This window comes from Callorhinus ursinus, unplaced genomic scaffold (assembly GCF_003265705.2).
Source record: "Callorhinus ursinus isolate GAN/ISIS: 27379988/994484 unplaced genomic scaffold, GSC_fseal_2.0 scaffold41, whole genome shotgun sequence".
NCBI classification, from domain to species: Eukaryota; Metazoa; Chordata; class Mammalia; order Carnivora; family Otariidae; genus Callorhinus; species Callorhinus ursinus.
In genome coordinates, this window is record NW_027397103.1 from 9,687,126 (window position 1) to 9,706,153 (window position 19,028).

A 19,028-nucleotide genomic window follows, 5' to 3' on the forward strand; every position below is an offset into this window, starting at 1 on the left:
TGCAATCAACAGTAGACATCTGACACAGTGACAGCCTCAGCAAAATTGCTGCTGAGAGAACAGAATCTTTGTCTAAAAATAATCAGACATTCTGTGCACCACTGTTTGTTATAACGGTAATCGATGCTGGAGGCTTTGAATTCCATCAATTTATAGATCTGCGCCAGCCTGCCTGGCGATGGGGCGCAGTGCACTGGGGCCCTCACCGGCGCGGGCAGTGCTGGGGCCCGGTGTGTGATTAAGATAAGCCCCGATTCCTTTCATACATTCCTTATCAGGGTCTAATTCTCCAGCAGGTAGAGATGTTCACAACAGTTAAAGATTAGTGCAGCTTCTCAGACGCCAAATTTGAGGGTATTGATCAATAAATCAAATCAGGCCAATCAATGGCCCAATCAGGAGAGTCTAGCCAGTGCATTATTACCGGCGCCTCCCAGCCAAGGCTTTTCATGGGTTTCATCAAAACAGCCTCACCTTGGCTTCCCGCCAGCTGCTGGCTTGCCTAATAGACTCCACAGCCGAGAGGGGCTCCTGCCCAGCGGAAGAGCAATAAATTTCTCATCAAACAGCCGATGGAGAAACAAGATGAACATCTGTTTTGCTGCAATGAAACTCCTGTGTTCTTCAGAATGCGCAAACCGCCTCTGACAGACCACCCCAAAGGCGGCTTCCCTGGCACGCGGCGGCCCCACGGAATATTCCGCCGGTTATTTCAATCAGGTAATTTAAGGAGACTTTTGCAGTCTTCTCTCTGCAGCTACCGGAGCTCTGCAAAGGCTGTTCCGGCACAGTCGATAATAAATGCCATCCTGGGACCCTGCAGTATGAAGGCAATTTTATGATGCCCATTATGTGGCAATGTAACTTCATTAAAAGCTGTTTATTCCCCCTAAGCATTTTAAGCACTTTGCCTCACCCATAAAGGAGGAGCCGGGAGGTTACTTTTACAGAAAGGGTTCTAGGCCGTATTTCTTTCCTCAATAACATGGAGGAGCCTCATCCACTGGCCTTCTCCTTTAAGGGGAAGAGGTGGCCCCAGGGTCCAGGAAATCTGGGTGAAGACTCGGTTTTCCCTGGGGCCGAGGCATGCAGGGGCTGAGCCGTTCAGGAGAGGAGACACAGGAGGCCTCAACCCTCAGACCTTTGTTCTGGGTCCTGCAAGAGAGGGATGAAGAAAGTTCTAGAATATGCCAGCCAAAGCAGCAATTTCCAAACTGGGAGTCCTCTGGACCATTCCTTTCGCTCTTCCATGTTGACACTAATCCAAAGAAATTATTACTTGGCCTGTTGTGATGGCCCAAATTCTCTTTGCAGAGATAGCTGGCAGCTGAAAGATCATTTCATAGCCCAAGATTTGAATGTCACATGTCAAGGCTTCTTTGGCAGAGGTCTGCAGACTCCGGGGATGAGAGAACCAATTCTCAAGGGTCTGCAAGATTGGTTTCTCTCCCTTTAAAAAGATCTGTTCTTGTCATGAGCCGGAGAAGCGATGTAATGGAAGACTACATTTTGGCCTCCGTGAAAGCAGAGGAAGGGATAGGAAGAGAGTGCGTGTTTCTGCAGTGGTGAGCAGCCTGTAGGTACCAGAAAGATCAAGGGCACAGTGGTTCTGTTCTGTGCCTTAGTTTCCCCATCTGCCAAGCGGGCTGATGACACCCACCTCTGGGGTCTGCTGTAGTGCAGAAAAGGCCCTGCCTCAGTGAATGATCATGAGGCTCCCTTAGGATCCCCCTCGTTTGGATGAGCTCAGTGTCCAAGGGGAGGGAGAACTCTGGCTCAGAGGGTCATGGCCAGTGGGTGGCAGGATGTGGGGCTGGCATTCTGTGTGGGATGCAGTGGGGCGCATGAGAGGGTCTGGAAGGTGGAGCACACATGGTGGAGGGGAACAGCTATGGAGGCATGTCTAACGTGGTGGGATTCAGAATCAGGATAAAAACCACGGGCTCCATGACGATCAACCACATGATATGTGAAACTACAAGAAACAATAACAACAACAACAACAATAATAGTAATAGTGGTAATAGCCAATGCCTTGAGTCCAAACTCTGTGCCAGCCACTGTTCTAACTCATTTATTCCAGTCGTATAATTATTATCCTCATTTTGCGGATAAGGAAACTGAGGCTCGAAGAGAGAAACTTAGTCTTCTCAGGTCACAACGCTAGTAAGCGGAATTAATCCTTAACATTTCTCAGGTACTTAGGCCAGAAACCATTCCCTGATCTGTGCACCTTTTACGCATTCTCTTGATTTATCTTTGTAACACCCCTCCTCAGGAAGGGGGGTTATTACTGTTACCACCATTTTATAGGTGAGGAAACTGAGGCTCAGAGAGAGGAAGTGACTTAAGCAGGTCAGTAGGGGTGGAGCTGGGCCTGGAACACATCCCACAGTCCTTGAAGCTTTCGGGGGGCTCTTTCCTGGCCTCCCAGGGGCCTTGTGAGGCAGGGAGGGGATGAGGGGAGTTCACAGGCCTGCATGAGACTCCCAGGTCCCACTACTATGAGGTAGCCAGAGAAGCGTCCTGCACAGGCTTTGCCTGGCCTCCCTCTCGGTCTCCCCTGGTCTTGGGCTGTCCACTGACCCCCTTGTGTCCTTCCCTGCCTCAGAGCCTGGGCTCTTCCCTGAGCCTGGTAAATGCCCACCGTTTTCCAGTGAGCTCCAAGATGCCACTTCTTCAGGAATGTTCCCCTGGGGGCTCCACAGCCCCTGCATTTTCCAATCAGAACCCTCAGCACAGGCATAAATAATTCAGCTTTGTTACAAGTGACAATATCATAAATGTCTGTCTCTCCCACTGAACCTGATGCTGTTCACCTCTGTATACCCTGCCACATAGTAGGTGCTTAGGAAATATTTGTTGAATGATCAAAGTGGGGCTCCCTGCTCTTTCAGTGTCTCCCAAGGCAATGTGGTCCACACGTGGCAGAACCATAGGGCAGCTCAACTCCCCGTGAAAAGAACCCAGGTACACATTGAGTTTCCAGTGGCCTTCCTTTCCAGATGTGTACTCTTCAAATTCAGACCTGGTTCTAAGCCATGTTCCCCGTTTTAAACGTGGGGAGGGGGGTAGCTAAATCTGTGGTTTTGTGAAAAGAAAGATTGAGAGGGAGAGAGAGAGAGAGAGAGACAGAGAAAGAAAAAGGAAGGAAGGAAGCAAGCAAGAAAGGAAGGGAGGGAGGGAGGGAGGGAAGAAGGAAAAGAAAAGAAAAGGTGAAGGAGAGGGGACAGGGTCCTGTGTCCACCCTGGAGCCCGGGAAGTTGTGAAACAATGATGACCCAGTCAGAGGGCTGGACTTGTCAAACCAAGAACAAATTATAATCCTGCCAGACCGTGGGGCTGTCTGCCAAAAATACAGATCTGTGAAGGGGTATCTCATACAGAGAGGCCACAGTATATTAGATTTATCATACACTCCAGCCAAGATGTGCTGCTGAGATTTCGGGGCAAGATTTATTACACTGGCTGGTTTTTAAAATGAAAGTGAAAAGAGGATATTCTGGCAAAACCGCGGGCTGTTAATGGGGTGAGAATCACATAAAATGGATCATCTTCAAATCTCCTAGTATGCACAGACAGACCTTTGCAAAAACCCTGGAGTTTTTGAAAAAAGATGCTCAATCCAGTGTTTTCACACTGACTTCCTGGTTGACCTTAAGTGAATTATTCTCATTCCTTGGATGTGTGTTTCTTATTTGCAAACAACAGTAATAATAACACAAAATAGAAGCTCTAATTTATTGGCTGATTACTATATGTTACATGGGTTAATTCTTTGAATTGGCAACAATGCTTTGAGACAGTGCTATTTTTATCCCCATTACACAGATGAGAAACTGAGGTTCAGAAGGGGTGTAGTCAATCAGTCAGTGGCAAAGCCAGAACGCTAACCCAGACCTGGAGCCAGCTACACTCAGAAACCATCACTGACCTCCGAAGAGTTAGCTCTGCCTGTTCAGATGAAAGCTATGGGATAAACTCAGACCTCATCATTCCTGTTCTCAAGACGGAGATCCCAACAAAGAAGGCCCAGACACCTTCCAGTCCTGGCGGTGTCTGCCTTTTGCAGAGACAAATGCAGGAAAACAAAAAATGGGTGATTTTGGTTTCTCCTGATCTTGGTTTTTCCTGATCTCTCTGAAACTTGGCAGGTTCAGCTCGTGCCAGGTAAAAGTGGGCTCTGCTCCCAGCAGGCACCAAAAATACTTCGGAGGCATAAGCCACAGGAATGCTGATGTGCCAGAGGGGAAAGAAATGTAGAAGTGAAAGCCTTCCAGGTGAGGCGTCATGTCTGGCTAAACAGGTCCAGGATGGGGAGAACCAGAAACTCTAGAACAATGGTTCTCAACGGGGGCAGGGTGGGGGATGATTTTGCCCTCTAGGCACATTTGGCAAAGTCTAGAGATACTTTTGAATGGTCACAATTGGGGGTACTGCTGGCATCTAGTGGGTAGAGGCCAGAGATGTTGCTAACCATCGGACAAGGAACAGAACAGCTCCCATAACAAAGAATTATACGGTCCGAAATGTTAGTAGTGCGTGAGGTTGAGAAACCCAGATCTACAAAGACCTGGGAGGATATTTGCCCTGGAGTACAGAAGACTCAGAGAAGGGGGGGATCTTTACATATTTGATAAAAAGGAGAGAAGCTCATATCTGTGTGGGCAGAGGAAGTTACACATAAATAGGTTTTAGGTCACCATAAGGAAGACAGCCTTGATAATGATTGAGTTCTTGGTCCTCAAAGGTTTCCCAGCATTAAGTAGTCAACTCCTGGGCCCTGTAGAAGGGAAATCTAAGCCTGGAACAGGGAGCTGGATGAAACGACCTTTCTTTTTCCATCCAAACCTGACACCAGATAAAGTTCCCAGGAGAACAGCAATGAGGTTTGAGGTTCCTTCCAGAACCTTCCATGAGTCATCTCATTTAACCCTGGCAGAGGCCCAAAGAGGTAAATCACCGGTCTGAGCTTTGTGAGCTCAGTAAAAGGGGGAGTTAGGGTTCAAAACCTGTGTCTGTCTGGTTTCAAACCTCATTAGGAAGATACTCCTCAAATGCAACAATTGTCCTTGCACTCTGACAGCAAAGCCTCCAACCCAGGGCCAAGCACCCACCCAACCTGTCACTGCCTTGATTTAGCATCAGTCAGAAAATCTGGACCCAACATTTGAGACCTAAGTTCAACAGTTCAGCCCTCTCCCATGTTAAGGACACAAAAACAAGTTCCCTAAATGGCCCAGCCCCCTGCTTATTTTTTTAAACAAAAACACTGCAACTGGCAGTGAAAAGACATTGTCCCAAGCGCACACTTTAATTGATGTCCCCGACCATTCAGGAACATGGATGAAAGAAAACTCGTTTTATTAATAGGCCCTCATGCTAATTAGCACAATTTATTGTCAGGGAGGCTGCCCCTGCCTTCTGCAAACGTTACAAGTGTAGACAAAAAAACTTTTGTCACGAACTCAACACGGTATTGCCGCGTGACCAAGACTACCAAGCCGGCCACAAAGAGAGGGGAAAAGCACGGGGCTTAAAGAGACCGCTCCGAGGCACTGGATTTCGCCCTATGCATTTATGACATAACTTGATCATTTCCCACTGATAAGAATGACCCGAACTGAAATGTCGGCCACTTCTGCATGAAAATATACATTTCTTGCCACTTGGAGGAAGTCTCCCTAATGACTGGGGAGCGTTGTGGCAAAGTGGAGAAAGGTGTTGGGGAGCGGGTGGGGGAGCTGGGGAAAAAGACCCTAAATGTTTAATATTCAATAAATGTGTCAATTTTACATACAGAGGCAAATGGGTCTTTATTGAGGAATTGGTAAATTTCCTCCGAGAAAAGTAAGTGCATTTTAGCCTTCAAGGAGTCCCAGCTGAATAGAAATGGAATGTGATTTGTGATAAAACTCAGCTGCTCTATAAAAGACGTTAAATAAATGTTGCTGTTTCACCAGGGATATACAAAATTGATTGCATTATAGACTGATTCTTAGATGCTGCATCCCTGTACGGCCCCCTCATCAGCTTCCGTGTGTGTGGGAAGCTGCTTTCAGAGACAATTTAGACTACGCTGCAACTCCTATTCCTCACGCTGCGGCAGGACCTTCTAGAAATGCAACATTTCCCCTGCATGCTTTGTTTTAGGTTGAACCATAGGAAACTGCTGATATTTGACCATTTTTTATTTTTAAAAAATGACAATTTCTTCTATATCTACTTAATATTTCTGGTGGGCTGGCCCTGTCATCTTGGGTAAGACCCTTGATACTACTAAGGGAAACGTGGTCACCATCTAAGGTTCTGGGTGGAGGCATCACAGCTCCTTTGGTCTGCTCACCAGAGAGCATTCTGGGCCTGGGTGAGAATCCTGCCTTTTTTTTTCAGTCCAGCTGGGTGAGCCTGGGAGCATCTCCTGCCCTTTCTGAACCTCAATTTGCCCCATTTACAAAATGGGTTCAATTCCACCTTTTCCTCAGGGTACCTAGAAAATCAAATGAGGTAACAGATATGATCCTAGCTGGTGAACTGTCAAACATTCACAACCTGCTAATTATTTTAAGATTTATTTATTTATGAGTATGACGGGGGGTGGGGGAGAGGGTAAGGAGATGGAGAATCTCAAGGACTGAGCGCGGAGTCTGACAAGACCCTGAGATCATAAGCCGAGCCAAAATTAAGAGTTGGATGCTTAACTGACTGAGCCACTCAGGTGCCCCCACAACCTGCTAATTATTATAAGGTATTTGTTGTATATCCAATCAATGGGCTGCAGGTGGGCTATATGAGGCAGATATGACACACACAGTCCTGCCCTCAAGGAACGGATAAGGTCAGTGTCAACATATGACTCCTTCAGGTAAGAAATTAGGGTTCAGGGATTGATGGGTGGGTCCAAACTGATCAGGAAGGCTTTCCCGAAAGGGGGTGCCTGGACTTGAACTCTCTCAGACATGTCCATGCTTTCCATGCTCACTGACACCAGAGGGTCTAGCCACCTCTAATTCCTGGCTGGATGCCTGCATAGCTTCCTTGTGAGGTTCCCTGGCTTAATGCCCACCACTCTTCCACCATCCCATTCCTGCCTTGGAAGCCAAAGAGAGTATTTCAAGATAGAAACTGGATGCTGACACTTTTCCTGCTTCAAACCTCTCCAGGTTTCCCATCCAATTTCAGATAAAATCCAAACTTTCCAGGTCAGCCTGCAAGGCCTCTAGGGGGCCAGGACCCCGTGCTCCCCATGCAGTGCATCTCCCCCAGTCCTCTTCACTTTGCTTCTACCATTCTGCCCCTTATTCTGTGACTGGAAACTGCCAAGCCAGCCACAGGGCCTTTGCATCCACAATTGCCACTACGCTGATGCCCTCTCTTTCCTGTCTTTTGCCCAGTTTGGTGGTTCCCAAAGTGTGGTCCTTAGACCAGAAGTGGCAGCGTTACCTGGGAACTTATTAGAAATGTAAATTCTTAGACCAACTCCAGACCTGATGAATCAGAAACTCTGGGATTGATGCCCACCAATCTTTTTAACCAGTCCTCCAGGTGATTCTGATGCCCACTCAAGTCCAAGCACCACTGGCCTAGCTCAGTCCTACCTCCTGTGTCAAGTTTCAGCTTAGACCTTACTTTTGCAAGAACTGCACCCCAAGATAAGGTCAGGTTTTTATGGTCATGGGCCTTTACTCCCTGCTCCTCATTTCTATGAAGCACTATTGCAATTGTGATGTAATAATCAATTGTTACACATCCATGTCTCTTCATAGCTAGACTAGGAACTCCTATGAGGGCAGGTACCAACGTGCCCCAGCACCTAATTGTGCCTGGCACAGAGAAGGTGCCCAGTAACTATGTGTTGGATGAGTAGATAAATGAATGCATGAAGGAACAAATAAAGGAGTCCTGGAAGAATGAAGCCTAGGAATCCTACTGTCCATCCACCAATCCATAGAACACCCCCATCTCCATCTGATTTTCTAAATATCACCCCAGTCAAATCAGGAGCCAATTATAGCAGTGCCTGGAAGTGACCATCAAATTAGAAAGAAGAAAAAAAAGGCAAACCGGCAGAGAGGAGATTCCCATCCAGTGGACGAGCAGCACAGTGGCTAAGCTGGAACCCTCCCTTCCCCCCCGAGAACTGCAAACCTCTGTCTCCTTCCCCAGCAGTGACTGGCTGTGCAGAAAGCTTCCAAATAAAAACCTGGAGACTGACAAAATTACAAGCAGGAAATCTGCCTGTCAGCTTGGAAGATCCCAGTCCCACAGTCGTCCGAACCTGCAGGCTGAGATGGAGTCCGTACTAAGCCCTGAGTTTACTGGAAGCTTCTTGATGCTCCATGGCAGTTTGTTCTGCTCTCTTGGAGCTAAAGCTAGAAGGGAAATCACTTCCCTTCCTATAACTCAGAGCAATTATATTCTCTTAACATGGACATCTGGCTTGCTGCTGCTCTCCTTACTTATGTTTTCCAAATGCTATCAGTTCTGGGAAGATCAATTATTACTCAAAAGTCGAGAAAAGCTCACCAGTTATTTGCATTGATTTGGTTGACAAGACACAGGTTCCTTATGAACTACAGATGTCTATGGAGGGGACAGGGAGGAGAAAAATGCAAGAATCTGGAACAGCTCGGGCTTCAGAGCCTTCACCAACTGCAGCGACCCGAGAAGGAAGAATGCTTTGCCCAGGATGGGGACACTGAACCATCCTCCCTGAGCCCCCCAAACAAAGCTGTTTCCATAAAGACAAATGGGTAGCCGGCGTTGGCCAGCGCTGCAAGCAGCCACGATGATATAATTGGCCTGTTACCGCATCATCTTTAATCAATAGGATCCGGAGTTTCCACAGCTCGTAGAGCCCGAATCTCCCTGGCAGCCAAGAACCAGCGGGTTGTTAAAAGGCCCGATAGTTCTGCCTCGCTAATGGGTGGCTTGTTCCCTCAACCCTGCTGATTTTTTAAATAAACCTAAATTCCAATAATTGTTTAATGTTTATTTTTATTTAGTTCTGGTTCAGATGCTCTGCGTCTCTCTGACAGAAATTGATATCTGGCTCATGGTGAGCTTTATTAAAACACACACAGACACAAACACACATACACTCACGTAGATGCCACACACCCACTGGGAAGCGGCTTACTTATTTGGTTATTTATCTAGCTGCGGTGTAGACCCACATATCGAGAGAAGAAGATGGACAAGAGGGCAAATTTGCCAAGCTCCGCTTTCTCTCTGGCTCCTTCCCTGCTAATCTTTCACCAGGGAGCCCTGTTCTCCACTTGGGCAATCCACAGAGGCAATGTCTGGCCTCTACTGGTGGCCTGCGTTGCTGGGGACCATATCTGACTTCCCAGCGTCACTGTGGCCACATGCTGGAATGGCTCACCAGAGAGGGCACCTTGCACCGTTCCTCTATGTGCTCAATATAAGTAAGACCCAAACCGCTTCCCCTTCCCCCGGCCACCTGTGTACAACAGGGACATGGGGATGGAGGCTTCCCTGCACCCCGAGGAAATCGGGAGGCAAAAGGTCTCAAACTGCTGGCCCTGGGCTGGAAAGAGCCCTCCCCACCCTTATACAAACCCCTCTTGTCTTTCCATCTGGCACGTCTCAGAAAAGCCTAGGCGGGTCTGAGTTTAAAGGCAAGGTTTTTCAGTGCTTTCTCCGTCCTTTTTTTGGTGCTTGTATTGCAAGCTTATGCCGTGCCTTTCATCATGCATTCGTTCACCGAATCACTGCAAACAGATGACCTGAAAATCAGGCTTATCAAACTGCAGGCTTTCCTTCCCCACACCCTGTATTCTGTCCACCAAACTGGGGGCTGTCCTGACTTTGCTATCTTCTTCACCCTCAAGCTGAACCAGCCATTGAGATCTGTGATGCCCGCCATGGACGGCCCAACAAACAAAACATAATAGGAAATCGTGTCAAAGTGTCTCTTTCCATTGGGAAAAGGGAAGCTTAGAATTACCAAGAAGTTTCTGCAGTGAGTACAGAGGAATGTTGAAAAGAACCCAGGTCCAGTGATCAGAAGAGCTGGGTTTGCCACAGCCGCAGCCACTTACCAGCTGTGTGTCCTGGGCAAGTCACCCCACCCCTGTGATCCTGGTGGTGGCTGTCATGTGACTAATTAATAATCTCATCTTGGGAGCCCTGGGCCTGAAGCTCAGGTTCAATCCGTCACCACTGTGGGGGGGCTGTTATTGTTGGTACCCTAATTCTTGGAGGTTACCCCCCCCAACATATCCCTTCCATTGAGGCACTCAAGTGTACCCGTCTGTACCTGGAGTTCAGTTCATCCACAGCAAGTCACCACAGACAATCTCTAGCAGGCCCTCTGTTTTCCTTGGAGGGCCCATGGGTCATTTTGTGACCTCCCCACCTCGCCCTCTGGACGATGCTGTCCTGCCACCGGCCATAGCAGCAGAACGACGTTTCTGTGCAGACCCACATTCTAATAATTGTCCCAATACATACGGCGTGTACTCAGGATCTATTATCAGCTAATGAGTAAATAATATTCTGTTCTAAATCCAAAAGCGCTATTAGATACCAGAGGGGGACTAATGGGTGTTTTAAGACCCCTTTAATCACATATTAACGTGCCGCGAAGCAGGCTGCGGAGCCCATATGCCAACCGCCCTGCGACTGAGGAGGCTTCTTCCCTTTAAGCAAAGAACAAAGCAGGGGCAGAGAGCAAGCCCTCATCCTCAGGTCTGGTCAAGCAGCCAGGCCAGCCCTGGGGCGGGAGGAACCCCTCAAACCTGCTTTGCTGTCTCCAAGTTAGAGGGATGTTGCCAAACCTGCGTCTCCTTTCTGGGGGTGTGATGGGCAAAGGGGATGGGGTCAGGCTGTCGTAACAAAGTACCATCAGCTGGGGGGCTTAAAACAACAGAAATGTATTCTCTCACAGTTCTGGAGGCTGGAAGTCTGAAATCAAAGTGTTGGCAGGGCTGTGCTCCCTCTGAAAGCTCTAAGAGAAGAGGCCTCCTTTCCTTCCGGGGTCTGGTGGCTGCTTGCTGTCCTTGGCTTTGCTTGGCCTGTGGCTGCATCCCTCCCATCCCCGCCCCCATCAACACAGGGTCTTCTCCCTGTGTGTCATCTCCTCACACACGGGTCATTGGATTCAGGGCCCCCTCTAATGCGCTATGATCTCATCTTAATTATACCTGCAGAGTCTTTCCCAATAAGGTCATATTCTCAGGTTCTGGGTGGATGAGAACTTTTGGGGGACACTATTCAACACAGTAAAGGGGGGAGGGGCTGGGTGTTGGAGGGGGGAGGAAGAGGCTCAAATATGGAACCTTAACTCTGAGTGACTGTAACACAGAGCTCCTGCCATTTTGCCCTCCCCGGTCCCTGCCCACCACCGAACATTCCAGGAAAGTTCAAGCACCCGACCCAAATTCCTCCCACCGATCCATCATGTCATATTAGCAACTTAGTTTCTTATTAGCCATTTCCCATCGAATCACATTAATATTTGTTTTCCCTAATACAATGCAGGAGTCTTCTCAGATTAGCAACTTTCTTATCACATTAGTGGAAACAACTACTAATACAATACAATCCGAATACGACACAGTCTGATGGAGAATTGCTAACACAATCCGACTCCCCTCTGCCTTGGTACAGGAATGTTGTCCTGTTGTTGAGCAATGTGAGGACATGCTGAGACAATCAGTCCCCAGTGAGCAGAGCCATACAGGCCACCCTGGACAGATGGGATGAGATTTGGGTGTAGAAGGAGGTTTCCCTTGGAAGGAACCAATTTAGGGGTCTTTCCTGTTTCCAAACACCCCCCTACACCCATAAGGAACATTCTGGCTCTTCTCCTATACATCCAAGCAACCTTGGAATCTGCAGGGAAAAAGAGACAGATGGAGAGAGGGGTCCATTATACCTTCTACAACCTAGTTCTCTGCAGCACTAACTTTATTGGTGTGACAAGGCAAGGCCGGCATTGCCAAGGTTAATTCGTCAAGGATGTGTGGACACAGCAGAGCTAGAGTGAAATGAGGATCCAGCAAACCGGGCTGTTCATGCTGACAAGGCTGCTGGGGGCAGGGGTGATGACACAGAACTGGTGACAGGTTCTCACAAAGTGGTTTAAGGAAAACCCCACTCAAGCCTGCTCAAGCTCTGGACTGGCTTGGGTTCATATCTATCACTGCCATGTCCGAGCTGGATGATATTGAACATGTAATTTAATATCTTGGTGCCTCAGTTTCCCCCTCTGTAAAATGGGGAGAAAACAGGGCCTAACTATCAAGTTGTTACAAGTCAAGGAGATAGGAACAGAAAATACTTAGAAGCTTACATATCACTTGGCATGTGATAAATCAGCCTTAAGACACAGAAATGGTGATGACTGCAAATCCCAAAGTAAGTCAAGCTCAACCACATGTTCTGAGTGAGCTCTGGGCTAGTAGTCACTGTGGAAAAACAAAAAGTTGAGTCTGTCCTGTGGAGACATGATGCAGAACCAGGAGGCAGGGGTCATAGCTAAGTCCTCAAGCCAAACCAAGGAGCCTGAACCTCATCTTCAGGGAAATTGGGAGCTGTGGAAGTAAAAGGCCCCAAGTTTTAGTAGAGTTGAGGGAATGCAGGCCTGTGGGGACAGAAGACGTTGCTTCTCTTGCTGCCAAACCACCTGTCATCTTACTGGCTCCTTAAGTCCTGGCAGAGAGAGAGGCTGAGGGATGGCAAGGGACGGAGATAGACAGAGGCAGGGAGAATAGCAAAGAAGCTGAGTGTGGGCTTCTCTGTGGCAGTGCTCGCTTTCTTGCTCTCTCTGCCAGCCTGTCTGAGAGACTGGCAGAGCCCCCAGCCCACTTTAAACTACCCTAGGCAAGGTTGCCGAATAATTCTCACTGCCTCCAAACGGCGCTCCACGTGGTAGCCAAGAGCCTACTGCCAAGAGGCAAGTGGCCAAGATTCCCTTCCAACAGAGACATCCCCTTGCCAATCAGAACCCGGCCTGCACACATCTAGTAAAATCAGACTGTTTGCAGTCAGCCAAGCAGATGACATGGTCAGGACTTCTCGACCCTGCCCACTGCCTGTCCCCATTCCCAAAGTCTCCCAACAAGGAAGAAGGTCCACACCCCAAGGTCCCAAGCACCTGCCCCCTCCACGTTTAACCTCCAGGATCCATCTGCTGAAATCACAGCCTCTGGAGTCAAAATGCACAGGTTCAAAGCCCAGCCCCTCCAACTGAGCAGCTGTGCAACCTGGGACAAGTCACCTAACCTCTCTGAGCCCCATCTGTGTCCACATAATGGGGTTCATAAGTTTCTGCCTCATAGAGTTGTTAGAGGGATTAAATGAGATCATATATGAAAAGTGCTTTTCCAACACCTGGCATTTAGTCCATGCTCAATGAATGTTCATTTGGGGTATCTATAATCTGGAACTGAGCTAACTATTAATATCAGCTATCCAGAATGGGGCTAGGGACCAGATGATTTGCAGAAAAAGCCTCCAAGCAGTTAAAATAAATGGCAGAGCCAACACATGGAATGTCCAATCATGAAAACCACTTTATATTAGTAATATTATGGTCCTATAATTAATATTATAGTAATAAAGTACCCAGTAACCACTACTTCTAAGCTTTGGGCATGGCGATTTAAATACATTTTGTCATTTAACCAGTGGCGTGCTGGTAAATGCTTAACAACCAGTTCTCTGGAAGAAAAGGAGGAGTTCTGATGTGTATCATGTCTGTGGTGTAAACTCTCCCCACTATGGTCAACTTCTAGCTCCCACCGTGCTGTCACTACACCTGGGGATGGGAAGGGAGGCTAACAGTGGGTTCTTGTCAGCCAGCTCTGGTCACCACTGCATTAACCAGCCCCATATCCCTATGAGGTCAGTGCTATGATAGCCCCATTTTCTAGACAAGGATATCAAGGCTCAGGGACACATCCTTGCCTGATTATATGGGGAGTAAGCTGCAGCAGCACTAGGATTCAAATACAGGTCTATGGATTTCAAAGCTCCTGCTCTCCGCACTTGGCCCAGCCCCCAGCCCTCGTTAGCAAAACAATACTGATTTTTTTGGTAAAGAAAGGTGATAGTGAGTGTGTGTCTTCCCTCCCAAACTCATGCCCACCTCTGTTCAATCTGGAGGCCACTTTCCTGGTGAGGTCTCTCTGGTTTGGTTCTGCAGACCCTCCTGCTGTCCAACCTACCATGCCACAACCCCCCTCCCTAGCCATAACCTCCCCACCCCAGACAGCCAGACACCTTTATAAGATTTTTAAAAAGTCATCTATATTTCATCAGGATTTTAGTTGATAAAAGAGGATGGGGGAAAAGAAATCATATCATATATGATATCGCAAGCTAGATACCACTGATTTGCTGTTAATGCTTGCACAGAGTTAGCAAGCCTATGGAGAAGGGACTGAGTGAGGGAAGGACAAGGAAACACAAAGTATTGCTTTATTCTCATTTTACTTTTATTAAGTGAAGCTGGGCACCTTTCTCGTGGTGTCAGTTTTCTCAAACCATTGTGTGGCAATGTCAGATTCCACTTACTGGACCAGTGGTGTGTCTGGGCACGTGTGACCACCCACTGTGCCAAAGGGTGGAGGCCAGCGTGTTTCCTAATGAACAGCTGATAGGCCCACATCCCCCACATCTTCACCTCCACAAACAGTCCCTCAAGACACAGGGGCCATGTCTGCAGCATCTGCCTGTCCTCTCCACTTCCCAGATATTAATGCACACAACAATCACCCAGGATCTTGTGGAAGCATAGATTCTGACTCCCGAGGTCCAGTGTGGGGCTGAGTCCCTGCATCTCTAAACAGGCATTCGGGTGATGCCAATGTCACCAGTCCATGGTGGACCACACTTCAAGTAGCTAAGGTCTAAATCCCAAGCACTCAAATCCCTAAATTGCTTGTGGGCCCCCAACATTCCTCTGTGTCTCAAGGTTTTCTAAATCCCTGAAGCAATTATAGCTTGACTCCTAATCACAAACACCTCAGAGTTTGCCCCAATCCATGTGGGTCTCTCACAGTCACTCTCTGTGACTGCCTTGTCTTGTACCAACTCCTATTCAACAAATACTGAGCCCCCAATCAATACCAGGCCGGCGCCAGTGCTGGGAATATGCAAAGACCGAATCCCTACCAGATAGTCTCCTTCATTTGTCAGGAAAATGCCTAAAGTCTGTGAGCTCTGTTTCCAGGTAGTAATAACAGCAGACACTTAGGTAGTACTTTTAGCATGTACAAGGGACTGTTCCAAGAACTTCATAAATATTAACCCTTCTAACCCACCTTGGGCAGTAGGTCCAGTAATTAACTTCATTTTATAGAAAAGGACCAAGGTTCATGGAAATGAAGTCATCTACCTGAAAATGAAACTATTTAAACCCCCCCTCCCACAGGAAAAGAAAGTTATATATTTGGGACTAAAGGATGCTCTTGCATAGTATCATGAACTTGACCATGGCAGGCAAGTGGGTAAGTTGTTATATCTGACTGGGGCAGAGAGGCTTGAACAGGGAGAAGGCTTATATAATTCAGGACTCTTGTTTGTAAGCAGCAGAATCCCAACTCAAAGTATCTTAAGCATCAAAGGGAAACTGCTGCTCACATATCTGAACAATGCAGGAGTAGCTTCAGGCATGGCTAGATCCAACAGCTCAAACAAGATTGGCAGGTTTTGATTTCTCTCTCTTGGCTGTGCTTCCCTCTGTCCTCTGTTTCTCTCACCATGGCTGGCTTCCCCAGTAATTTGGGGAACATAGCTGCTGGCAGCTCCAGGGTCACATTCTCCCAGAGGAAAAAGGACTTTTCTCCCTGTCATGTTCGTTTATAAGTCACAGGGAAGTTTTGTTGGAATGCACCCACATCCAGGCATGTACATACTGTCCACTGTTGCTTTCCTGTTACAATGGCAGAGATGAGTAGTTGGAACAAAAACCATGTGGCCCATAAAGCATAAATGTTTACTATCTGCCCATTTCCAGGAAAACCTAGTTTAGACTGCAACAGTAACAACAATAACACTTAGCTAACATAAACTGAGTACACAGTATATACCAGATACAGTTAGTTCTAGGCACTAGTTTGTCTCTTAAAACAATGCATTGAGGTGGGAAAACTAAAACCTGAAGGGGTTAAGAGGAGTCAAGCTCAAGGTCAGGCAGCCAGCAAGCAGGAGAACTGGGTTTTGAATTCAGCAGCATGACCCCAAATCCCATACTCTTAACAGCTCTGCTAATCAAACAAGGATCTTCTGGAAGCTTGAGTAGGTAGGTTTTTCTAAATCAGGGTGTGATTTTTCAACTACTGGTTCAAGAAACACACATACGTGAACTTGTATTTTCTAAAGTATAAATGCTAAAGCAAATGGTGAATCCCACATAGAGCTCCCACTGCTCGTGAGCTGTTTAGCATTGCCCCATCGATGCTCTGATGGACAGAACTGTCCCATTGAACCATTGGGGTCTCCCAGCGGGCAGAGTGGCCCAAAACCCCATGAGCTGGCTGAGACTTTATGTCCCAGAAGTAGGGGCTTTAATGCCACCTGAGTCCAACATGAGCACCGGCCCTTGCCCACTGAGGGCCCCAGGCAGGAACTCCAGAGATAATAAACCCCCCTCTCTTGAGATGGGATCTCACCAGCTCCCACCACAGAATTCTGAGGAGCCCACGAACCTCTGATGTTTCTCATTAATTTGTAAAACTCTGCCTAGGAAGTTGCTGGGGCAGCCCCAAGGATCAAGTCCTGCCCTCAGTGGGTCCCTGGGACACTTTGGGCTGGGGGGGATAGAGACCCTTACTGCCAGTAGAGGGAAGCAGGAGCTGGTGGTCAGAAGCATGTCCCATGTTCAAAAGAAAGTTCATGGCTTCTTAGTCTTGGGTTCAAATTCTGATGTTGCCACGTAGCAGCTCTGTGATTGTGAGCTAGGCGTTTCCTCTCTCCAAGCCTCAGTTTCCCCCTCCGTACAATGGGTGCGATGGTAACCACCCCCCCAGCTGAAGGGTACCTGTGGCTTTAAAAGATAACTTATAATAAGCGTTTGGCACAGCACATGAAAGCTAAGAGAACGGGTTTGCAGCCAGACTGGCTTAGCTTCCAATCCTGTCTCTACTACACTGCTGTGCAACCACTACTTTGCTGAACCTCAGTTTCCTGATCTGTAATGGGAATCAGTGTAGAACTTGCCTCTTGGGGTTGTTGTGAGGATTAACTCAGCTTATGGGTGGTTAGGACTGACACAGTAAAATGCTCAGCAGCTTTAGCTTTTTTTTTAGACCATCAGATGGGTAATTGCTGAGGTTGTTAACAAGGTTTGAGGTAGGCACATGTCACACAACAGCGTGAACACCCAATCATCACACTTATGAACTACAAAAGGATCAGCTTTAGCTTTTAAAGATTACCTTCAACCAAGGCACGTAAGATGATCTTATGATCATCTTAGTAATGCAGTGTACCTTTACTTTCTGAGCTAAGGGTAACATGAACTGGCCTCTGGGAAGACTGTCCCAGTCCCTGGGGAACTGATCCAGCGTTCCAGGGCCCTGATGCTGGGGGAGCCAGCCCTGCAAACACCCCAGCTCCACACAGCTCCCTGCTACTGAGGTTTGGGGCCAGGTCCCCAGGGCAGACATCCTTCTAATGGGTTTCCTGCATCAGTGCCCCCGGGGCTGTGTAGAGATAACTGATGGGGTGCTCTGCATGGGGCCTCAGAGCCAGGGGAAGGTGGGTCTGCCCGGTCCCTGGACATGGCCAGGTCCTCTAAGGGCCTGGCCCAGGTTTCTCACCTCCAGCCCACAGGACTCTGAGTTCCAATGGCATACCTACCCCCTGCAGACCTGACATCCCTCGGGGAGGCCATCTCAGATCTCCCATGGCCAAGAGGGAATCCTGGGCTCCTGCCTGCTCCCCACTCTTTCTTCCAGTGTCTTCCCCATCTCGGGAAAAAGTGGCATATCCATTCCAGATGTTCAGGCCAGGAGCCTGGGAGGCATTTCCATTCACTCCATTCTGCCACATTAAATCATCCACCAGTGAGCACCATTAGCTCCACTTTTCATGCAGCCCAAACCGTCTGCCACCCCCATCCAGCCTCCTCCTGGCCACCTGCTTGCCACCATAATACTATTTCAGAGGGATCCCCAATAACACTGTCAGATGGCATTACTTCTCTTTGTACCCCTCTGTCAGCTCTGTGGGCACTAAGTCAAAACCCCAGACCCCCTGTGTGGCTAAGGAGGCCTGTACAGCCGGGTGTAGCCTTGCTCTACCCCTGCACCTCCAATCCCCAACAGCTCTGGTCACACAAGCTCTCAGTCCTGCAGCAGTCCTCCCTGATGTAAGCCACACACACATGCACATGCGCACACACACACAAACCCAGACCCGCAGATATTCACAGAGGTAAGAAGTACACACCCAGATGCAGAGATAAAAACACATGCACCCAGACACACATGCTTCTTCCCATGGCAGACTCCTTGGGTTTCATGATCCATTTCATAACCCCCTTGCCCTGCTGCTCTATCATGGCACACTGTTGATTTGCTTTGCAGGATCACAATTTGTGATTCTTTTATCCTGTTTGTTTACGTGCTTCTTATCGGTCCCCCCAGCCCCCTTCTAGACTATTCATGCCATGAGAGACCATTTTTTTTTTGTTCATTGCTATATTCTCAGTATCCAGCATACAGTAGGCACTTTATAAGTGTTGAGGGAAAGAAGGAATAATCCCCTAATCTCTTTTCTATTTTAGTAAGGGGGCTGCACTTGCATGCTTGTCTATGGGTTAAAGTGTCCTGGAAAAAAACAAATAAATGTGGAGCAGCCAAAAGGGGGTTAGAAGTTCAGGAGACTTACCATTCACTCTATGCTTATCTTTAATGTCTCAGTTTAAAAAGATTACATGTATACCACTTATAGAAAAATGTATCTTTGAAAATTAATCTTTTAGGGTGCCTGGGTGGCTCAGTTGGTTAAGCGACTGCCTTCGGCTCAGGTCATGATCCTGGAGTCCCGGGATC

The 19,028-nt window shown here is 47.9% G+C and overlaps 1 protein-coding gene and 1 non-coding gene across 7 annotated transcripts in view; both read right to left on the reverse strand.

Moving 5' to 3' along the window:
• The window catches only part of CUX2 (cut like homeobox 2), a 314,935-nt gene that overhangs the window by 132,818 nt on the left and 163,089 nt on the right, over nucleotides 1-19,028 (reverse strand). The gene's annotated exons all lie outside the window — the stretch shown is intronic.
• LOC112837521 (small nucleolar RNA U13) lies at nucleotides 17,282-17,385 on the reverse strand. Its single transcript, XR_003211762.1, has one exon. It is a non-coding gene; the product is annotated as a small nucleolar RNA U13 (small nucleolar RNA).